This window comes from Gekko japonicus, unplaced genomic scaffold (assembly GCF_001447785.1).
Source record: "Gekko japonicus isolate JY-2015 unplaced genomic scaffold, Gekko_japonicus_V1.1 scaffold86, whole genome shotgun sequence".
NCBI lineage: Eukaryota > Metazoa > Chordata > Lepidosauria > Squamata > Gekkonidae > Gekko > Gekko japonicus.
This window is the reverse complement of record NW_015172005.1, coordinates 61653-80704: the sequence shown is the minus strand read 5'-3', so window position 1 is coordinate 80704 and position 19052 is coordinate 61653. Positions and strand designations below refer to the sequence as shown.

At 44.0% G+C, this 19052-nt stretch overlaps 1 protein-coding gene across 1 annotated transcript in view; it reads right to left on the bottom strand.

Moving 5' to 3' along the window:
* LOC107117953 (transcriptional enhancer factor TEF-1) overlaps positions 1 to 262 on the bottom strand; it is a 270762-nt gene extending 270500 nt beyond the window's left edge. Inside the window, exon 1 of the mRNA XM_015420152.1 lies at positions 117 to 262. The gene's annotated coding sequence lies outside the window, so the exon portion shown is untranslated. The remainder of the gene's footprint in view (positions 1 to 116) is intronic.
* Between the last annotated feature and the right edge of the window lie 18790 nt (positions 263 to 19052).

Below are 19052 nucleotides of genomic sequence, written 5' to 3'. Positions count from 1 at the left end.
TAACAAGAAGACAAACCCCCCCCTTTCCCTCCCACACAAAGCAAAGAGCAGAGAAGCGGCTCTCTCGCTCCAGCCCCCAATCGCCCGTAACACACACACACACGCACAAAACTTACCTCCACTTCACTCCCCACCTTTGCAAACAGTCTTTTGTAAATCAATTGCAAACTTCTTCCAGCTTCCCCCGGGGACTTTGCTTGCTTTAATTTATAGCCTTGGTGTTTTTTGCTTCTTGTTGTTATTATTTTTGTAATTTTTTTTTTTTTTTGTAGTGTTTATGTCTGGGCTCTACGGCTTGTTGGCTTGCGGGATTATTGAAGCCCTTCAAGTGATTAGTTACTGCCCCCAAACCGGTGGCGGCAGGGCGGGCTGGGCTTTCGAATGGGCTTGTGCGGCGCGAGCGATGCTAAGAATGTTCGGAATGAGAAGAGGAATGAAATGAACGCGAGGAGCGGACTCGCTACAGGGTGGGCGGAGCCACGGCCCGCAGCAGCCAGGGGATGTAGAGGGGAGGAGCCAGGGAGCAGCTGGTGACCTCATAGAAAGTCCAGGGGAGGAGGGAGAAGCCGAGGGGGGAGGAGTCTCCAAGGGAGATCAGATCACATGGGGAGGGGTTTTGGGGGGGGGGGAGGGGTCACCGAGAGCCACCTGAGTAGCTGCGGCAGCGCAAGAGCTCCTTTCCTGAAATGGGATCTGGCTCACATGCCGAGGCAGAATCAGAAAGGCGGAGCAGCGGCTGTCTTGCACAGAGAAAGAGGCAGGCTCCTTCCAGCTGCTAGTCCCACTGGGGGTGCAGGCAGCGGAGTGAGGCTGGCAGCGCTCTGGGGACGCAGGAGGCTGATGCAAACTTTCTGCGCTGGGGTTGCGTGCGCTCCAGAGCGGAAGGCAGGAAACCGAAGGGAGTGGAAAGACGGACCAGTTGAAACGGGAGGAGGAGGGGGGGGGGATTAGAGACGTTCGCAAGAAAGAGATCCTTTCCTTACAGGCTCGAACTGAAAATAAAACCTACTCTCCAGTGTTGGCAGAACAAAATCTTTGTAGATGGTAAAATGGTAAAATTGTCTCTCACCAAAAAGATTTTCAAGCAACTTGGCTCCCAGTAGTGGACTATCTCGCAGAGGAAGAAGTGATTCCAAACAACTCTTATTACCAAGATCTATTATATTTTTTAAAGGCTCTTACGGGTTGAGAGTGTTGATTATTGCATGGTATTAACATGGGTTCTGAATGTACTGTTGTATATATGGTTCAAAATAATAAAAAACACTTATTTTTTTAAAAAAGAAAGAAAATAAAATACAACAACAACAACAATCTACTGTTAACATGGTTTGGATGAGACAGCACGGTGCGTCCTGCTATATAAGTGCTGGAACCGTGCACACTTTTGCACAGTTCTCGTTGAATCCCGTGTTCCCTTATCCTCCTCAAATCCGTGTGATCAACATCCCAGAGATCCACTCCCTGGAGCATTATTTCTGTGTACAACTTTAATTAAGTGCTTGAGTTCAATATAGAAATGGCAAAGCTGAGTTACATAATGTGCACACAGGAAATGTGTCGGTGTGTGTTTTCTAATAACAGGGTTACGTTTTTTGGAGGGAGGGGGAGATGTTTCTTAGAGAAAGACCTGTTCCACAGTTCTGCAATTCTATGGAATATGGACATCATAATGTTTATGTAGGGAAAACAGGGAAACCACTGTGTCACAGCAACACTTTTACTCGCCATCTGTCTCTGTTATGTATTGCTGAAGCTTCTGAATTGTATCCTGCATTAGCCTCACTGGTGCTGGCTACAGAAACAGTGCTGCGAAACATTTAAAAACAATTTCCTTTTCATTATATATAAGTAGAAACCCACAAGGACTTGCAGGAGGCTCTCCTCCTGATTCCTTCTTAAGGTTTCCAGTGTCAAGTTGGGATATTCCTGGAGATTTGGGGGTGGAACCTTGGGAGACAAGGTTTGGTGAGAGAGGTAATCTCAGCACCGTACAATGCCATAGAGTCCACCTTCCAAAGCAGCCATTTTTTCTGGGGGAATCAATCTCATCTGGAGAGCAGTCACTATTTCGGGTGATCTCCAGCCCCCACCTGGAGGTTGGTGTAATGTGTCCAGTCCAGACCGCATGGCCGGCTCAGGCTCCACGTGGTCAGAGACAAAGTTGAGCTTCGCTCCAAGAGACAATGGACTATGCAGATCCTAGCCCACTCCAGTCAGGGGGCTAGGTTCCCGGCCGAGAGCCTATGGGACTCTCGGCCACTGTAAATAACCTATTGGGAAGTAGGGGTGTGTTTTGGGTGGCGGTTTCTCGGGGGATATAAGCTGGCCTGCAAGCTGGCCAAAGTCGTCTTGTTCCTGATCGAATAAAGTACGCTTTGCTGAAATCACTCTCCGTCTGCGTACTTTTCACTGGCAACGAAGGTAGGATTCATCTCCCTTGGAACAACGTCCCGGACATCGCCGTGAGCCGCCGCGCCGAACTCGCCACCGCCGCCAGCATCGAGCGTCTTCAAGAAGCACCGCTCTGCACCGCTCCGTCTCCACAACGCCAAGCATCACCCTGCTGACCCCGAGAGCAGCAGCGCCCCCTGCATCGCTCCAGCCGCTGCCGCTGCCGCTCCCGAGCTACTCACACCACGTGGCCACAGCTCAATGGCTACCTCCCAGGAAAACATCGCCACTTTCAACATCTCCCAACCCACACAGTGGGAGACCTGGCTCGAGATCCTGGAGAGCTACTTCGACTGGCACAGCATTGTAGACCCGGGGAAGAAAAAGGCCCATCTCCTCCGGTCCTGTGGCATAGACACCGTCTGCTGCTAAAGGACCTCATCGCGCCGAAGCAGATCAAGGACGAGTCCTATGGGGAGCTGGTGAAAGCGCTGACCAACCACCTTTCGCCAAAGCCCACCAAGTTTGCTGGTGTTGCAGGAACTGGGCCGATAGGTCTGTAACTTGCCCCCCGATGGCCCCAACAAGATGCATGTCACGGTTCTTATAGAGGGATCCCCCTGCAGCATGGAGATCGACACAGTGTCGACCTACTCCATTATCTCCGTGGATACGCTCTGCCTGCTGTGTCAGAAAGGGGGCCCGCCGCTTCAGAAGTCACTGGGTTTCCGTCTAAGGGACTTTAATAAGAACCCCGTGGCAGTGCTGGGCTGGGGCAAGTTCCGAGTACAGTTCCAAGACTTTAACGGCACCCTTGACCTTTTGGGGGTGGATAGGCCTCTCTCCAGCCTGCTGGGAGTCTCTTGGTTTGAAGCCCTGGGACTCTCTCTGAATGGAATCCACTGGGTTGGGTCACGGGATTTTGGTGCAGTGTGCGCAGAATTCCCCCATGTTTTCGATGGCACCCTGGGACGCTTCTCTTGGCCCCCCATCTCCTTGGATCTCGACCCAGCAGTGCAGCCCATTCGCATCAAGGCCCGGCTGCTGCCACTAGCAATGAAGCCTAAAATCAAGGCCTAGCTAGATCGCTTAGTGGAACAAGGGGTTCTGGAACCGGTCGCATCGGCACGATGGGAGACCCCCATAGTCACCCCGGTGAAGCCCAACGGGGACGTGCGCATTTGTGTGGATTATAAATGCACGCTAAACAAGGCTCTGCAGGCACACGCTTATCCGGTGCCAGTGGTGAGCCACGTGTTGGTGGCTTTGGCGGGGGGCCGGGTTTTTGGCAAGTTGGACTTGGCACAGGCGTATCAACAACTGCCGGTTGATGCCGCCACGGCCGAAGCCCAAACGATCACAACACACAGGGGAGTGTTCAAGGCTCACCGCTTCCAGTTCAGAGTCTCGGTCACGCCAGAGATTTTTCAATCTTTTATGGATTCTCTCCTGAAAGGCATCCCCGGGGTTCAGCCATTTCTAGACCACATGCTGATCGCGGCTCCGGATGACTCGTCCTTCAGGGACCATCTGTGAGCCGTTCTACAACATTTCGACGCAGCAGGGCTCAAAGTCAAGCAGGAGAAATGTCTCTTGGGGGTGCCTCGCGTCGAGTTCCTGGGCTTTGCAGTTGAAGCTTTTGCATCCATCTAACCATACATTCTTTACATTTGTTAAATTCTTATAGGTTTGAGGATTATGATCTTTCTTTTTTTTAAAAAAAAAACTTTTTATTGCTTTTATACTATATACTACAACCTACTCACTACAAATTCAGAGTAGCAAGGCTCAATAATGACCTATCTTATGCTTTAGATATTTCCCTGTATTTTTATGTTTCCAATATATCGTTTACGTTCCAAATGCAAAGTATTCAAATAGAAAGAACAAATATTAATTAATTATAATAACGCATATGAGCAATGACATCTATTCTATAAATTTTAGCATAGAAAAAATCTTAGATCTTCATTTAGGTGTCTTCTTCTCTTTGCACTTTTTCTTCTTTTGCCAGGGGATTTTTATCTTGTATGGTCTGGGGGCAGCCTCTCCCAGATCAGAGTCAGAGTCAAAGATTTCACCCAAAGACACTGAGGTAGAAGAGGAACCATCGCTAGATATCTTCTTGGGATTATGATCTTTCTTATGCTTCAATTCAAGTTCTTTTAGTTACATTAAGTAAAATTGTCTTTCTTTTTCTCTCTTTCCCCCCCTGAAAAAGGTTTTACTGACCTCCCATACAGCCACTGGAGAAACATCAGAATTATTATTAATATGGAAAAATCCAGCCAAATCATCCTGAAGTTTTTTCTGATCTGCAGGTTATTTAATAAATTGTTGTCAAAATGCTATGTAAAATCTTTTTTCCTATTAAAATGTAATGGGAGCATGATCTGTTTAAGACATCAGTTCTATTGCAGATTGCTTTACAAATTTTTAAAATTTATTAGTTATCAAGACCATACCAAGTCTTGAATAAGTATTATGAGCCACCGAAAAATAAGTGTGATCATGGGTCTGTGGATTTTGAACTTTCCAAATATCTATTAAATTAAAGAACTTATTCTTTTTAATTAAATGTAGTACTGCCTTGCTAGTGCGATTATGTTTTCTGATAAATCTATATGTATAATTACTTATTAGTGCATTAAAGTTTCCTCTCAATATCACGTCACCATTAGCAAAACAGAGAACAGCTTCATCAAGGTCATTATAGAAAGACTGCTGTTTGTTATTCAGAGCATAAATATTACCGGTTATAACTAAATTCTTTTAGGGTCTGCCTTAAAATCAGTTACTTAAAATGTTTCAGTTCACATAGATAGCAATCCCCTTACATTTGGTATGAGAAAATTGTAAGAAAATTACACTGGCTTTTCCTTTTTTTAGCATTTTAAAAGTCTTCCTTCTTTTTGAAGGTTCATTGAGCTCATTAGCATTAATTGAAAAAAACTTTATTTGAACCATATTATCCTCCCAAAAGAAAAAAGAGGCTATAAATGCAAAGTTACTGAGTAACAATATTTTCTGCTTCATTGACTGTTCTGATACTCTGGTTTGTACCCTGTTTATTGAAAGTTGATCTAAAAGGAAAGCCCTGTCTATAAGCTATACTACTTCTCCTATCTGTTAAAAAAAATGTCTCCTTTTTTGGACAGTTAATAGAAAGAGGTGAGAACAAAAGTATTATCTCATCTCCTATTACCAAAGGTTCTTCGTGCCACTTGTTTAATAGTATCTGTTTAGTACAATCAGTCTTAGAATTGACCCTATATCTGGGAAATCAGACCTGATAATACTGAAGAACAGATTTTCCAAATACATTACAAGATTGTCACCTTCCTCTCTCTCTCACTAACCCCTCTAATTTTTAAATATGCTCCTCTCAATTTGTTATCAAGTTCCTCTGTCTTCCTCTGTCTTATCTCTAAATTCCATGATCTTGTCATCATTTCTGTGTGAGGTAGCTTCATTAATTTAGAGCTCAGTGTCTCTACTTTGGATTTTAATTAGTTAATTGCTACTTGCTGATCCTTAACTTCATGTTAATTTCTAAATATCGCCTCTGTTTCTGTTTTATTGATTTCTAAATGTTTAGAGATTTTAATTTGTTTTCAAAAGTTTCTGTAATTTTCATTTCAAAATTCTTAAATTCATTAACAAGAAGCTCTCTACTATCATTTGAAGACAATGTATCCAACATTTCACAGTTCTTTTCCTTGGGCATTCTATTCACCATCAAATTGAAACAGCACAGTTTATCTTTCTCTATATACCAAGATTTTGAGGGGAAAGTACTTTAGAAGAAGAAGAGGAAGAAGAGATTGAATTTATACCCCACCCTTCACTACCCAAATTAGTTTCAGAGCAGATTACAAACTCCTTTCCCTTCCCCTCCCCACAACAGGCACCCTGTGAGGTAGATGGGGCTGAGAGAGCTCTGACATAAACTGCTCTTTTTAAAGAACAGCTGTTATCAGAACTATGGCTTGCCCAAGGCAGGTGCAAGTGGAGGAGTGGGGAATCAAACCCGGCTCTCCCAGATTAGAGTCTGCGCACTTAACCCCTACACCAAACCGGCTTTATAGAGTTAGTCTGCTTCCCACAGCAAAGATGTGTTGCTTCAGTCACTGCTGCAAATGCAGAGGCATGCATGCTGGCATATGGGAATTTTCAGTGCTCCTTCCTCCATGGGTTTTTTTTTAAACTTTCTCATTCCACTTGCTGTGTATTGGCTGTCAAAGACTTGATTACTACTTTTTGTTGTTGTTTTTCTTCAAATATTTGCTATAGCACAGTATCAACATACAAGTAATATCCTTTCAGCCATCCTTCAGCTTTCCCTCCCAATTCCTTTATAGACAATTGAGACAAAAACTTTGTACCTCTCCTCTTATTTATTTGCTTTACAAAATTTATATCCCATCTTTCTGACCTCACAAAGGACCACCAAGGTGGCTAACAACTTAAAACAAACATAATAAAATCACATTTTAAAACCACCCCCAAAAACACCATTAAAACAATTAAACCTATAATGAGAGGTGATGGAGATGTCATTATTTTAAAATGAAAATGGGGGAGTTAAAAGAACTAAAACTGGAAATGGAAATAGACAAGTGACACTGGATTGATATATTGCTAGGACACTGTAGCAATTACTGTTTTAAAAAACAGTAGGTTTTACTGTTTTAAAAAACATATCACTCTGCAGTGATATGGCAGGGGAAGAAATGTTGGGGAAATGATACCAGTGAAGGAGAACTGAAGGTAGTATAATGATGCTCACAATGATGAGATCTTTGCAGCTGAAAAAATTCCTTCCGTGGGATAAATTAATGCACTTAATTGCATTCTTTCCAAAAAGATAAAGAGTAAAGCAGATCTGGAAAAGAGTGTGTTGAGCACACGAAAACCTGGACAGATGAAAATTAAAACATTCTGTGAATGCTCAAAAAAAAAAGTGCTCCAGGTTGGAAACCAAAGCAGATGGAAAACCTGTCACTCAATCGAGGAAGCCCAAAGAAAGCTAGAGCATTCCCAGTAGTCCAGCCTCTGACTGAAGTTGTACAGTGAGTGACAGCCTCTCCCCCTATGATGGTCAAACTGGTCTTGGTGGGAAGTGCCATCAAGCCGCAGCTGATCTGTTAACCCCTCATGCAGTTTTTAAGGCAAGAAAGTATCAGACGTAGTTTGCCATTGCCTGCCTCTGCATATTTAGTGGCCTTCCTTGGTGGTCTCCTATCCAAGTACTAAGCAGGGCTGACCTTGCTTAGTTTCTGAGATCTGATGAGACTGAGGTAGCCTGGGCTTTCCAGGTCAAGGCCAAGCTGGTCTTACATTCAGAAGGTTTCTTCTAACCTGAAACTGAAAGCTACCCTGTTGTAACTGAGCCCATTCAATCTGGTTTTGCCTTCTGGAGCAGCAGAAAACAAGTCTTTGACCTCTTTCATGTGGTCTCCTCAGACTTCTTTCCTTGAGGCTAAATACACCTAGTCGCTTCAACTTTTCCTCATAGGATTTATTTGCCAGTCTCCCTGACCATCTTCATGGCCTTCCTCTGAACTAGTTGCAGTTTGTCTATATTTTTCTTGAAGTGCAGCATCCAGAACTGGGCACAATATTCCAAATTGTTGTGAATGAGGGATAGCTGCCTTCAAAGAAAATGCACAGAGATGTGTACAAGTAGTCCTTTGGTGCATTCAGGAAATAAACCTTTACTTTTATTGTGACTAATGTATAAGAAAGCAGAGACAACTGGACTCACTATCAAGAGGAGCAGATTGGTAATTTTAATAGTTCTTCAGCCATAAAAAACAGCGGGACAAAATGTTATAGCTTAGGATAACAGACCTCTGGCAGGCTTCTAGAGACTCATCCCTAGATATGGTATTGGCCCAACAGCAATCTACACAACTGGGAGGGAAAGGGTTAAAACAGCCAGGAAGGAAGAGAGAGCATCCTCCATGGTGCTTCCTGTCATTCCAGCCCATTCTTCCTAAGAACAGAAGAGAATTCTTCCCAAGAAGAGAAGAGAATATGAGGTAACGTCTTCAAGTCTACACAGCCAGTATTTCTCTTTTCTGCTTTATTTCCTAGAAAAAATTATATTCTTTGCCAGATGAGTATTTCTAGCTCATCTGTGTTGGTATAATTTAACAGAATGCATGTTAGTTAAACTCCTTTTCTAAAAGGATGTGTGAGTGTGGGCACATCTTTAACCACTCGCCTAGCTTCTTGGTCTGCCTTCTTGGTGACCCCAATCTCCAAGAGTATTTGAGGAAGAATAAAGTCATGGAAAGTGTTTTCAGATAAGTCTCTTGAGGGGTGTGAGTCCCCCCCAAAACCTGTGTATTCCTGTGGGTGATTCCTGTGGGCAACCCTTGACCCCCTACTGTCTTGGAGCAAGTGACTGAGGGGAAAATAAAGAGTGAGTAATCTGACACAGGATTGTGATGCAAATAACATTTTATTAATACAGGGGAGAGTGTAACTATTTCTTCTCAAGACCTGAATACTACTATTAATTAGGTGAAAATTGCATTACCCTTTTTGCAGCCACATGAGCAGTTTCAAAATGAAACAGGAATCCACAGGCACCTTAAAAACTAACAGAATTTGTTCGATCATAAGCTTTTGTGAGTCAGAGCTTATTCCATCAGATGCATGAGACTGGATTTATATCCCGCTTTTCACTACCTGTAGGAGCCTCAGAGTGCCTTACAATCTCCTTCCCCTTCCCACAACAGACACACTGTGAAGTAGGTTGGGCTGAGAGTGCTCTTTTTTAATATAGTTTATTTATTTTATCATATAACAAATATAATGTAAATCCAATATGTTAAAAAAAAAAACTGATCCTTTACACATTGAAGTATTGAGAGTCCGAACAGTTCATACCAACTTTTGACACAGATTAACGGAGTCAAATTAACATGAAACTTTTCGAGGTATCAGAAAGTCTACTAATGACAGAGATTTATGAACCTAAGTATAAATACTAACCATGCATGAAAGAAGCATAAACGAGGAAACAGTTAATAAAGCAATCCAGTATTGTTTATCATATCGCAAGAACAATTACACCCATCTCTGCATTTGTTGCCAGGAAGGAGGCAGAATATCTTCTGATGCTAGGAATTCTAAAATGGGGTTCCATTTTTCCATTATGGGTTTAACCACAGGTTTCAAGGCCGATCTATTTACTTTTCTGGTGACAGAATCCATGAGGAATTGATCCCATAGTTTTTGGTACCACAATGTCAGAGTTGGAGGTTTCGGATCTTTCCAACATGTAGCAATCACTGTACGGGCTGCATCCTTATACTAATAGCCAAGTTGCCCCCTCCGTGCGGATATCTATATCTGCACTTTGGGGGCACTTGGGGGGCCGGGGGAGGTTTGTGCACACGTGGGCCAGTCCCCACATGTGCACAAAAATTGGGGCCAGGACACTAGAAGCCCTCCCACTATTCCCCCCCAAGCACCAAGAATACAGTGCATCCCTTGCCCCACCCTGTGAGTTCCTATCTATACCTTGTGGCTAATAGCCACTGATAGACCTCTGCTCCATATCTTTATCTAATTCCCTCTTGAAGCCATCCATGCTTGTAGCCGCCGCCACCTCCTGTGGCAGTGAATTCCATGTGTTAATCACTCTTTGGGTGAAGAAGTACTTCTCTTTATCTGTTCTATCCCAACTGTTCAGCAATTTCATTGAGGGCCCACGAGTTCTTGTATTGTGAGAAAGGGAGAAAAGTACTTCTTTCTCTACCTGCTCTATCCCATGCATAATCTTATAAACCTTGATCATGTCACCCCTCAGCTGTCATTTCTCCAAGCTAAAGAGCCCAAAGCATTTTAACCTTTCTTCATAGGGAAAGTGTTCCAACCCTTTTATCATTCTAGTTGCCCTTTTCTGCCCTTTTTCCAATGCTATAATATCCTTGTTGAGGTGTGGTGACCAGAACTGTACACAGTACTCCAGATGAGGTTGCACCATTGATTTTAAAGTGGATTTTCTTCAAGGCAAAATGGATGTGATCTATAGGTCATATTCAGAATACATAAAGAAAAATAATCTGCCCGGCGAGGTGGTGGTAAGATTCTCCAGAAGACAAGTGTGGGATCAGATATTAAAAGCAACAAATGGAACTACCCTTAAAACTGATGGCAAGGAGATAAGAGTTTTGAAAAACATTCCCTTTGAAATAAGGGAAAAAAGGAAAAAATACAGAGACTTGGCTTTGTTTCTACAAAAGAACAATATATCCTACAAAAGGATCATACCCAACGGCATACTCTTCAAATTTAAAGATAAGAGGGGGGGAAATGACTGTTATGAAAGCAAAAGAGTTTCTGCAGCAACAATTGGATCCAACAGGAGAAGAGGATGAGAAGAGCAATAAGGGGAGTGATGATGAAGCACTTACTGGAGAAGCTTCGGACTCAGAATGTGGGGCGGCTGCCCCCAAGCAAGGATATCGATTGAGGGAAAGAAGAGGCAAATGAGATGCTAATTTTCTCTGAAGTTTGACTTTTGATTCTTATTATCTAACCGTTCTTGTGCATGGTTCTTTACTAAGTCAAAATACCTGGACTTGAATTATTTAAGCAATGTTAACGATTACCTACAATGTTAACAAATTACTTTTTTAAAAATTCAAAGCTATTTTCTTGTAAGCATTATATGACCCCCACCTCTTGGGTTTTTAGTGGTTTATCTTTACTTTCTCTCGTAGTTTATAGTTTTCCCTTCCCTATTTTTCTTGCAGGTTTTATAAAATATTTTTTTTAAAAAAACAGAAAAAAAGCAAAACACCAGGGCTTTTGTGTTGCCATGGGTAGCAAATAGGTCTATATCTAGGATGCCCCAATGGGTGAAAAATGGATGGATATAGCCCTCTTTCAAGGCCCACTGGTGATCTGAACTGCCCCCATCCTGCTCAGTACATCCGCTTGAGAGTCTGCAGTGCCACTCACATGCACAGCTCGTAGGGTGGCTCCCTGCTGTATAGCCAGTTCCCAGGGGAAAATAGCTTCCTTGCACAGGGCTGAAGTCACCGTATCCCCTTGGTGGTTGAGGTACGCCATCACTGTAGTGTTGTCCATTAGGATCCAAATGACCTTTGCCTTGATTAACTCTGTGAAGGAAGTCAGGGCATAACATATGGCACGTAGTTCCAGCATATTGATATGCAACCTTTTCACCCTCAAGGACCAAGTGTCTTGCACCATAAAGCTCCCACAGTGAGCTCCCCACCCAAGCAGAGAAGTGTCAATAGTAATGGAAAGTTGTGGTACTAAATCCCCAAAGGGAACCCCTGTGAAAAGATTGTCATCACACAGCCACCACTCCAGCTGCTGAATTGTGAACCTAGGAACTTGGATTGTTGTAAGGGGAAAGCTGGGCAAAATTTGTTGAGGAACCAGTTTTGTAGTATTCACATTCTCAAGTGTGCTCATGGTGCAACACCAATGGTAGAGGCCATGAGCCCCAATAACTGTTGGGAAAATATGACTGATTGGAACCTGCACAACCCCAACATCAGATCAATGCCTTAAGGCATCCAGCCCTATCCCTAGCACAGGTGGAATCTAGCAGGGAGCTGATTAAGTGGACCCTTTGTAGGGATAGCAGGTGTGACTTTCAATGGTTCCATTAAACGCCCAACTTCTAACGTGTTTGTAAGATCATCGACATCTGTCTCTCTAGAGTGTCCTTGGATGGCACTGTTAGTAGCCAGTCATCTAAATAAGGGACACCTAGCAACCCTCAGTCAAGCAATCACAACTGCCAAATATCTTGAAAAAGCTCAAGGGGCAATAGACAGCCCAAACTGGAGAGCCGTGTATTGGTGGGCCACCTACTGATACTTGAATTGCAAGAACCTGTGATAGTCTGGGTAGATACTGATATGAAAATACACATCCTGGAGGTCAAGAACACAAAACCAATTGTTTTTTTTAAAAAAACAATTTTATTAGGATATAATAATAAGTACAATTTTATGTCATATAACAAACTTTTCATATCCTTTTATCCAAATATCTTCCCCCCCCTTCTGACTTCCCACAGTGCTCAAACCTCTATTACATTCTTGATTTTTTTCTCCTTTTCCAGTTCTTTCACAACATAATTCTTTCAGGTAATGTATCTTTTATCTGTCTATCTATATATGTTTAAATTTAATCTACATGTCTATCCAACCTTAGTAATTGTCAAAGCAAAATAAATTGTTTTTTACATCCCAGTATTTCTCCAAGTAGTCTTTAAAGTCTTTCCAATCTGCAAAAAAATCTTCTGCTTCTTGATTTTTAAGCTTTCTCGTCATTTTGTCCATCTCAACCATAAAAAGTAACTTTTTCAACCATTCCCAGATATCGTAACATTTGTAAAACCAAAGGTAACGTCAACATTTTAAACTTCGTAATTGTCAAAAACAAATTTAAATCCCTCAAATCCAAAATAGGGTGGAAACCCCCATCCCTCATTTAAATTAAAGGGTTTCCATGGATGCAATAGTGGCAGCGGCGGCTGCTGGAGGATCAGGAGGATTGGTAAATGTTAGGGCTTGTGGGTCCATTCCATTCCAATTTCAAGCTTTTCTTTTCTTTTTATTTCCCCTTCTCTTTCTCCCTTTCACGTTGGGCTTTCTTCCATTCCTCTTTATTCCCCATCTGTGATTATTTTGCAAAGTGAGGAGGGAGGGATTGTGTTTGGCTCTGCCTCCTGTAGCAGCCATTTTGGTGTCCTCCACAACACCACTTTTGAAATTCCAAAGATGCCCACTGGCTCAAAAATTCCAAAGATGCCCACTGGCTCAAAAAGGTTGGGGACCCCTGATCTAGTGTGCATTGAATTGCTTGGCCATGAGTTTCAGAATGGCATCAGGTTGGTGCTGCCCAGCCCTATGGCTTTGCTGTTTTTTTAGTACAAAATCCTTTGTAACCTCTCTGCTGCTTGGAATAGCCAAAAGGAGCAGTGCAGGTGCACCCTAAAAGATGTTCGGATACAGAGAACAGGAATCAGGAAAATAACACTGATAAAAATAGATAATGGAAAAGAAGCACTTCGTTGATGGCAAGGGGAAATCAGAGAGTGATTTATGGAAAAGAACAAAAGAGAAGACAGAGGACCACTATACATGGCCAAATGCATGTAGTGGTAAACTGTTGCAGGTTTTTTATTTTTCTTAATTGGACATGAATATGATTCTAGAAGAACAAAATGGAAGTGTTAATACCCTGCTTCATGCATACAGCTGAGATCATTACTGGTGGTAGCCAAGTGATGATAGTCTAACAGTATTTGTGGACACTCATCACCCTTTAATAGTAGAGGTTTGGTTAGGTGTATTTACCAGTGGTGTTCTAAAGCAGTGCTATAGCTATGGACAGAAACATTTATGAGTCCTGTGAGAAATCAGAAGAGTCAGGAAAAACAAAGGAAATTATCTACCCCATGTTATTCCCATGTCACATGGAGAGAAAACTCAGAGAAAACTCTGCATTTCTTCTGACCAATTAGAACAGCACAAAGAACTGGACAAAAGGATCTGGGATACTCAGGTGTGAAGTCCTACTCTGCCATTGAAGCTTGTTGGGTATTACCTGGGCCAGTCATTCTCAACCATACCTATCTCACGGTGTTGTGGTTGTGAAAATAAATGGAGAAGGAAAGAATAATGTAAACTGTTTTGAGTTGCCATTGGGGAGAAAACCATATAATGTTGTCCACACAGATATCTGAGAATCATGTGCTATAGTGGGAAATCTGGGAACACAGAATACATCACAATGTGTCAAACATCAGAATGATCTGCCACTTCTATACACATTGGTCCCCACCCAGCAACAGCTAGCCATGAGCAATGCCCAATAGTGTGCATGTTTAATTGTAAGTTTTACTGACTTCAGTGTGACTTAGAGTGTGCATAGACCTGGGGACATAGTCCCCAATCCCACTTCAGTGGGCCTAATTCCTGTGCTCAATGAGCCTAATTTCCAGATAAGGATCCATAGGATTGCAGGCAAAGTCCCACTGAAAGCATTGATGCTTAAGTCAGTCAAGCGCCATTGGTTTCATTGTAAATTGCAACATGGTCATAAACATAGTTACTCTCAGACATAAGTACCACTAAGCTGAATGAGTGTTTAGGAGTGCATCTTTAGTGATTACTAATTTTAGCTAGTTCAGGAGCAGACACTGCAAAGTTCAATTTTGTTTAAATCTGTGGTTTCACTTTGGACTTTTAGTAAATCAGTCCAGCCGTTATTAAACCTCTTTTGTAAACATGTTGAGTGTCTAGATTTAGAGTCTGGGGTGCAGTTGTGAAGCACTACTTCAACACATAGCATAGCATATTGGGTTGTGCCCTTGGTATGGGGTAATCCCTTATGAACAATGAGTGAGACATCAAAACTGAAATAATGCCCATCCAATCAGAAGGCCACAAAAAAGCCCCATCAAGGCAGCTGCATAATGCAGCAGACATTGTGACAGAACAGCGAACAGCTTTCTTCACATTACAAATGCAGCTGCCAGGCTTGGTAAAACCTGTAGACAGGGTAAGGGGACAAAACAAATAACAGCTCAGTAATTAAGCACAATGCATGAATCTAGAGGGAGGCAAGGCAGGGACAAAGGATGCCAGTGTCGCTCAGAAAGTGAGCCAAGAATTGGAAACAGGCAATTCCACACACATTCAGCTTTAAAAAGTGAGCATAACCACGATGAGAAAAGGCCATGACCCATGTTTCAGTTTTAGTGATTTTATTAATAGCGACATGGCAAAGGCAACAGTGTGCTAGTTTAAAGAATGAAGCCCTAAAGTAGTTCAGGGCCTGTTAATAGTGTAATCGTTTACTTAAGAAATCTAATGAAATTTCCTTGCACCCTATTTTGTTCCCTAACTCACAAGACCTATTTTACCTAAATTATTTTTCAAGATTAGAGGCTGAAGAGCCATAGTGTTCAAAAACCAATTCTGCTTTAGTCAAGAATGTGCAGTTCCCAAATAATTCTCATTCTCATAAGAAAGGCATCTGGTCAGTAAACTTTGTGTCTTATGTATCCTAGATGACACTCCTATGAACCTGTTATTGGTCACTAAGTATGGGAAGTGGGGAGCAATCTTACTGGCAGTTCTTCTTGTAAGTAATTCACAGTACAATCCTAAGCATGTATACGCAGAAGTAAGTCCTATTGCATTCAGTAGGACTTCGTATCTCAAAAAGGATATCGAAAAGCTGGAAAAAGTACAGAAGTGGGAAACAAAGATGATCTGGGGGTTGGAACACCTTTCCTAGACTTTCCTAGACTTTTCAGTTTACAAAAAAGATTGCTGAGCGGGGATATGGTAGAGGTTTGTAAAATTAAACATGGGTGAAGAAAGTTGATAGAGAAAACTTTTTCTCCCTCTCCCATAATACAGGAACTCAGGGAACACCAGATGAAGTCGATAGGAGATAGACTGAGGAAAGCAAAAGGAAATGCTTCTTTACTCAATGAGTAATTCAGTTGTGAAATATAGTGCTAGAGGGCATCAGGATGGCCCTGATGATCGCTGGCTTCAAAATGGGATTAAACAGATTCATGGAGGAAAGGTCTATTAGTGGCTACTACCCATGGTGACCAAAGGAAACCTCCATATTCTGAGGCCAGAAACATCTAAATAACTGTGCTAGGAGGTACCATCAGAGGAAAGCCTTGGCCTCTATCCCTGTTTGTTGGTCCTCTAGGGCAACTGGTTCATATTCCTGGATATTTGGGGGTGGAGCCTCAGAGGGGTGTAATGCCATAGAGCTCACCCTCTGAAGTGTAGATGGAACTTCTTGACCCCAGCCACTATGGCTAGTCCTTCCCGATCTGTCTGGGCATAGTTCCGCTCAGCCACAGATAGGGTGCGTGAGTAATATGCGACCGGGACCTCCCGCCCATCTGGGAGACGATGCGCCAGCACAGCACTGACGCCGTAGGGTGAGGCGTTGCATGCCAAAACTACCGGTAGCGCCTCATCGAAGTGGGCCAGGACCAATGTTCCCTCTAAGCTGTGGAGTCTTGTGAGCAAGAATTCTTTTTTGTGAGCTACTACCATTAAAGTTGTGAGCAAGCAATTTGACTACTGCATCAATTAGTTTGATCTGGAGCCATCACTTCCTGAGCTAGGACAAAAATGTGTGAGCCGGGGGCTAAAAAACTGTGAGCTAGCTCACACTAACTCAGCTTAGAGGGAACACTGGCCAGGACCAAATTGGAGATCAACAGTTCTTTAACATTCTGGAACGCTGCAGCCTGGCGGGGCCCCCAGGCCCAGGGGGCCTGCTTGTCTAACAAGCAATATAGGGGCTTCGCTACCGCCGCCTTGTGGGGCAGAAAGGCATGGTAGAAATTGAGGATCCCTAAAAACGCCTGTAATTCAGATTTAGACTTTGGGGGCGGGGCTTCCACAATCGCCTTTACTTTGTTTCGGGTCGGGTGTAAGCCCCCTGCGTCCACCGTGAACCGCAGAATCAGTCCAGGAATCAGTCCTGGGTTCCTTCCAGTCCAGCTTTCGCCCGGGCCACGGGACGGAGACTGTTCTGGTTGCCCTGACAGATGATCTCCGAAGGCATCTGGATCGAGGTGTTGTGGCGGCACTGCTGTTGTTAGATCTGTTGGCTGCATTCAATATGATCGACCATCAGCTGCTGACCCACTGCCTCACCGACGTGGGGATTCAGGGGCTTGCCCTTCAATGGTTCGCCTCTTTTCTCCAAGGTCGGGGACAGAAAGTGGCGATTGGGGAACAGCACTCCCGGAGGCGTCCTCTTGAGTGTGGGGTGCCTCAGGGGGCAGTGCTGCCAATATTATTTAACATCTATATGCACCCCCTCGCCCAGATTGCTCGGAGTTATGGGCTGGGGTGTCATCAATATGCAGATGACACCCAGCTCTATCTAATGTTGGGCGGCCGGTCGGACTCCGACCCGGATGACCTCCATTGGGTGTTGCAAGCCATGGCTGGTTGGCTCAGGCTGAGTCGACTGAAGCTAAACCCGGCGAAGACAGAGGTCCTGGGCCTTGGTTGGGTTGGTTCAGGGTTGGGGCTCTTCGACGGGGTGCCTTTGGTACCAGCGCTGAGGGTTAGGAGTTTGGGGGTGCTCCCGGACTCCTCTCTATGGAGGCCCAGGTAGCAGTCACTGTCAAGTCAGCCTTTTACCATCTGCGGCTGGCACGGCAGTTGGCTCCTTACCTTGACTGCAATGACTTGGCCATGGTGATCCACGCGACGATCACCTCGAGGCTATACTACTGTAACGCTCTCTACATGGGGCTGCCTTTGTCGCAGATCCGGAAGCTGCAGCTAGTGCAGAATGCAGCAGCCAGGCTGTTGATGGGTCTCTCTAGGCGGGACCACATCCAGCCTGCGCTGAAAGCACTGCACTGGCTGCCAATAGCGTACTGAGTCCGCTTCAAAGTGCTGGTTCTTACCTATAAAGCTCTACATGGCCAGGGTCCAGCTTACCTAAGGGACCGCCTTTCCCCATATGTTCCCCCAAGGGCACTACGGTCTGGGGCAAAACATCTTTTGGCTGTACCAGCACCCAGAGAGGTTAAATATGCCGCTACAAGGGCCAGGGCTTTTTTGGTGGCAACTCCTATCTGGTGGAATGAGCTCCCGGAGGAGATCAGGGCTCTGCGGGACCCGATGCAATTCCACAGGGCCTGCAAGATGGAGCTCTTCCACCAGGCTCTTGAGTAGGAGCCGCCACTGTCACTATACCACCACCGCGTTGCCATTGGAAACGTGAACTGACCTGGGAACGGAGAATTGACATGGGAAGCCCGATTAAGAATGAGACAGTAGTACCACCTGAAACACTGTATCAGAGCCCCTACCTTGGATGTACTATGTGAGCACTGATTTTATATGTAACTTGAAATTTGATGGTTTTACTGATTTTACTGTTTGTATGTCATTGCCTCTTGTTAGTCGCCCTGAGCCCACAGTGGAAGGGCGGGATATAAGTTTAATAAATAAATAAATTCTTGAGTTTACTGATGTTACTAATCTTATGACAAACATTATCTCACAGCCTAGCATACCTCATTGTGTTACCAAGAGGACAAAGTAGAGGACAAGAGAACTATGTCTGTTGCTCTAAATTCCTTGAAAATAAAATGCAATTGATAATGTTGAAAATTGAAAGGAAAATAATCCAGGAAGTGTGACTGCTATGAAGCATGGAACATGCTTCACATGCAATCAAACATTGAACAGCAGTCCACTGACGGCACCCCCAGCCGACACTTCTCTAGTTTCACTTTGAGTCCGGCGTCCTGGAAACGGTGGAGAACAGTGCGGAGGCTGTCTCCAAAGTCGGCCGGCATCGCAGTGGCGATCATCACATCGTCAAAAAAACAGGGTGACACCGGGTATTCCTTTGAGAAGTGAGTCCATCAATTGTTGGAATAACCCCGGTGCCACACTCACCCCGAATTGCAGTCTCTTGACACAGAATGCCCCTCGGTGGGTCACAATATTTTGCGCCTCTGCAGTCGCCTCATCCACTAGCAACTGCTGGTAAGCCTGGGCAAGATCAAGTTTCCCAAAGATCTTTGTCCCCCCCATGGTGGCCAGTACATGGCTAACTACAGGTACCGGGTATGCGTG